Source organism: Suncus etruscus, chromosome 12 (genome assembly GCF_024139225.1).
Source record: "Suncus etruscus isolate mSunEtr1 chromosome 12, mSunEtr1.pri.cur, whole genome shotgun sequence".
NCBI lineage: Eukaryota > Metazoa > Chordata > Mammalia > Eulipotyphla > Soricidae > Suncus > Suncus etruscus.
The window spans coordinates 68,991,007-68,996,208 of NC_064859.1; the positions used below are offsets into that span (position 1 = coordinate 68,991,007).

Below are 5,202 nucleotides of genomic sequence, written 5' to 3' on the forward strand. Positions count from 1 at the left end.
AGAGGGGACCTTTCTACTCATACATAAAGTAGGATAAAGCAAGGATAACTATGCACTAATCATTTTATGGCATCCAAATCAGATTATGTGTTTAAAATGCTAAGGACAGTATTATGTGTGGGATATAGTCAAAGGTATGAACAACATCAATTATATATCTCAGATACTAAATACAGACCCAAGAGTGCAGTTTAAGGGAAAGGGGAAAGGGAAACCGATTCCTGAGAAGCATCATGGGAACATAAGAGGAGGGTTTAAGATGCCTGAGCTGTCTATGGAGATAGCAGCATCAGTAAAATGTTTACTATAAATAATGAGGGTAGGGGTGAAAATGAATGGATGTTAGACCAAACTGGGCATAGGCATGTAAGGAAGGTTATGGTAGAAAGCATGGGCAGTAGCTATGTACATCAATACCAGAATTTGAACGCTATTAAAATATTTTTAACTAAAACATAATTAAAAAAATTAAAATTAAGTACATAGAAAATAAAATTTAAATGACAAACCAAATCTCAAGAATTCCATGCCAGTGCTTTATTTTATTTATTTATTTATTTATTTATTTATTTATTTATTAGAAATTGTATTTTTAAATTTTGTTACTGTGAAATTACAAAGTCATTCATGATTGAGCTTCAGGACTAACAATGTTTTAACACCAATCCCTTTACCAGTGTCTAATTCTTTCTAATTACCCTCCCCTTGCCTCCCAATGGTTAGCAATCAGGTAAGAGAAGAAAATCAAAGCGAACCAACTTGAAAAAAGAAAAAGTCAATTTCTATTTGTAGATGACATGAGGATATACATCGAAGAACCTAAACAGCAAACAAAAATGTTTCTAAGAAAAATAAAACATTATAGAAAAGTTACTGCGTTAAAAATCAAATTACAAAATTGGCTGTATTTCTTTTTTTTGTAATTATCTTCCTTTTTTTCTTTTTCTTTTTTATTTATATTTTATATCTTTATTTAAACACCTTGATTACAAATATGATTGTAGTTGAGTTTCAGTCATGTAAAGAACACACCCCCCTCACCAGTGTTACATTCCCATCACCAATGTTTTAAATCTCCCTCTTCCCATGCCCACACCCCCCCACCCCCCCGCCTATACTTGAGACAGGCATTCTACTTCCCTCATTCATTCGCATTCTTCCTTTTTTTTTTTTTTTTTTTTTTTTTTTTTTTTAATTTTTGTACCACCATTTTTTTTTTTTTTTTGGTGCCTTTACTGTACCTCCTCATTCTATACAGTCAGTGTAAAGCACACAGCCTGTGGTAAGAATTGGGAGGCCTTATCTTATCTTTTATTTATTTTATTTTTTTTTCTTTTTCTTCAAGGCAAATTAAAGTTGTTTTTTTTTTTTTTGTTTGTTTGTTTGTTTTGTTTTGTTTTTGTTTTTTTTTAAAATAAGAATTCATTTAAAGGACAAAATTAATTAACATAATGAGGCAAACCAACACAACACGATATAACAACACAACATAACATATAATATAATTGCTATAATAATAATAAATATAAGTCAAAAAAAGCCTCCGACCAAAAAAAAAAAAAAAAAAAACCACAATTTTTTTTTTTTTTTTTTCATAATGGCTTACATATCTTTCACTATAATATTCCGGATACCTATTCACATTGAATCAGGGGAATACCCATCACCTAATATGTCCTCTTCCCACTCAAAAATCAAATATGCTGAAAATAGGCAAAGTCCTTTCTAGAAGCTTCCAACCTCAGTTTGAGAGAGGATGTGAAAAAAGTAATTAAAATACCACAACAATACCAAAAAAAATATCAAATTAAATAACCGATAAGCACTACAGCAATAAAGGCAAACACCACACAGTAGTCTCGGTTCTGAAATCCAATCATACTCAAGTACAAAAAGAAAGAAAAAGACTAAACAAAATAAAATAAAATAATATTGGAGACATCAACCGTAATCTCCACACCAAAATAAAGATGTCAATGTTCTAGGTGTTTCAGAAAAGTGCTACCATTCTGTGTTTTTCTTTTGTCCTCTGACTTACTTCGTTTAACATAACATGATCTAGGTCCATCCACGTTGCTGCAAAGTCTGTGATTGTATCATTTCTAACTGCCATGTAATATTCCATTGTATATATGTACCACATCTTAATGATCCATTCATCTGTTGTTGGGCATCGAGGTTGTTTCCAAGATTTGGCTATTATACTGAGTGCTGCAATAAATAGTGGGGTGCATACGTATTTTGGAATGAATGTCCTTCCATCTTGGGGATATATGCCTAGAAGAGCAATTGCTGGGTCAAATGGCAGCTCAATTCTGAGTTCTTTGAGCACTCTCCAGACTTTTCTCCATAGATGTTGGACCAAGGGGCATTCCCACCAGCAATGAATGAGAGTTCCTTTCATACCACATCCTCTCCAACAAAGGTTGTTCCCAGTATTTTTGATGTGAGCCAACCTCACTGGTGTGAGGTGGTATCTCATTGTTGTCTTGATTTGGATCTCCCTGATGATGAGTGAAGGTGAGCATGTTTTCATGTATTTGTTGGCCATCCTTCTCTCTTCCTCAGAGAAATGTCTATTCATTTCGTCTCCCCATTTTTTTATGGCTTCGTTTGGTTTTGAAGGGCTCAGGTTTCTGAGCGCTTTGTATGTTCTAGATATCAGCCCTTTATCTGATATATCAGGTGAAAAAATTTTTTCCCATTCTGTTAGCTGTCTTCTTGCTTTAAGTAGGGTTTCTTTTGACATGCAGAAGCTTTTTAGTTTAATATAGTCCCATTTGTTTATAGTTGATGCTAACGTTCTTGCCATTGGTGCTCCATTCTCAAAGACCCTTTTGATATAAAGGTCTTCGAGTGTTCTGCCTATTTTATTCTCGATAAACTTTATAGATTCAGGTCTGATTTCCAGATCTTTGATCCATTTTGAGTTGACTTTTGTATAAGGAGTGAGATATGGGTCGATTTTCACTTTCGTGCATATGAGTTTCCAGTTGTACCAACACCATTTGTTGAATAGGCTTTCTTGTTCCATTTCATATTCTTGCCTCTTTTATCAAATATTAATTGGCTATATATCTGGGGGTTTATGTCTGGGAATTCTGTTCTAATCCACTGGTCTGAGGTCCTGTCTCTGTTCCAGTACCATGCTGTTTTTAATACTATAGCTTTATAGTATAGTTTCAAGTTAGGTAAGGAGATGCCTCCCAACTTCTCATTTTTCAGAATGTGTTTAGCTATCCTGGGTCTTTTATGGTTCCAAATGAATTTTATAATTGATTGTTCTATTTCTTTAAAAAATTGTGTCTGGATTTGGATAGGAATTGCATTAAATCTATATAGCAGTTTGGGCAAAATAGTCATTTTGACTATGTTAATTCTACCTATCCATGAGGATGGGATGTTCTTCCTTTTTCTTTAGATCGTCTTCAATTTCTTTCTGAAGTGTTTTGAAGTTTCCCTGGTATAGATCTTTCACTTCTCTTGTAAGATTGATTCCTAGGTATTTGATATTTTTTGATACTATCTTAAATGGAATTGTATTTTTAATCTCTCTCTCCTCAACTTCATTGTTTGTATATAAAAACGCTACTGTCTTTTGTGTATTGACTTTGTATCCAGCCACTTTACTGTATTGGTTGATTGTTTCTAGGAGTTTTTCTGTGGATTCTTTAGGGTTTTTGATGTATATCATCATATCATCAGCAAATAGAGCTAGCTTGTGTTCCTCTTTCCCTACTTGAATTCCTTTGATTCCCTTCTCTTGTCGGATTGCTATTGCTAAGACTTCTAAGGTTATATTGAATAAGAGTGGAGAGAGTGGACAGCCTTGCCTAGTTCCTGACCTTAGTGGGAATGCCTCTAGTTTCTCACCATTAAGTAATGTTGGCTGTAGGCTTTTCATAAATAGCTGTAACTATCTTAAGGAAGGTGCCTTCTAACCCTATTTTGCTAAGTGTCTTTAACATGAACGGATGTTGGATTTTGTCAAACGCCTTCTCTGCATCGATTGATATGATCATGTGGTTTTTGTCCTTCATATTGTTGATGTGGTGTATAATGTTAATTGATTTGCGTATGTTGAACCAACCTTGCATTCCTGGGATGAATCCCACTTGATCGTGATGTATGATTTTTTTGATGAGGTGTTGGATTCGGTTTGCTAAGATTTTGTTAAGTATCTTTGCATCAATGTTCATTAGTGAGATTGGTCTGTAGTTTTCTTTTTTGGTGGTGTCTTTGCCTTCTTTAGGAATAAGTGTGATATTAGCCTCATAAAAGGAGTTGGGGAGGATTCCTGTTTTTTCTATGGTTTTGAAAAGTCTATGGAACAGTGGTAATAAGTCTTCTTGAAATGTTTGATAGAATTCACCTGTAAATCCATCTGGGCCTGGGCATTTATTCTTAGGGAGTCTTTTAATTACGTCTTCAATTTCCTCTGAAGTGATTGGACTGTTTAGAGTCTCTAGGTCTTCCTTTTCCAGTCTTGGAAGAGGGTGTTCGTCCAAGAATCTGTCAATTTCTGGTGGGTTCTCTAGCCTAATTGAATATAGTTGTTCATAATATGATCTCATGATACGTTGTATTTCTTGGGGTTCTGTTGTAATCTCTCCCCTTTCATTCGTGATCCTAGTGATTTGGGTGTTTTCCCTCTTTTTTTTTGGTAAGTTTTGCCAATGGTTTGTCTATCTTATTTATTTTTTCGAAAAACCAACTCCTGGTCTCATTGATTTTTTGTATTGTTTTCTTAGTCTCTATGTTGTTTATTTCTGCTCTGGTTTTTATGATTTCTTGCCTTCTGGTTGTGGTTGGATTTCTCTGTTGCTGTTGTTCCAATTCTTTGAGGTGATCTTTTAAACTGTTAGTTTTGTTATTTTCCTGTTTCTTAACATAGGCCTGTAATGCTATAAGTTTCCCCCTAAGTACTGCTTTTGCTGTATCCCATAAATTCTGACATGTTGTCTCTTCATTGTCATTCGTCTCAAGGAATCTTTTTATTTCCTCCTTGAGTTGTTCTTTGATCATTCGCATTCTTATGATAGTTCTCAATGTAGTTATTTCTCTAACTGAACTCATCATTCTTTCTGGTGAGCTTCATGGTGAGCTGGACCTTCCAGCCCGCCTCTCTTTTGTCTCTCAGAATTATTGCAAAAATGTCTTACTTTTCTTAAAACCCATAGATGAGGGAGACTATTCTGTGTC

The 5,202-nt window shown here is 34.5% G+C and overlaps 1 pseudogene; it reads right to left on the reverse strand.

Annotated features, from left to right (window-relative positions):
* Positions 1–1,196: 1,196 nt before the first annotated feature.
* LOC126024897 (uncharacterized) lies at positions 1,197–1,299 on the reverse strand (annotated as a pseudogene).
* Positions 1,300–5,202: the final 3,903 nt, after the last annotated feature.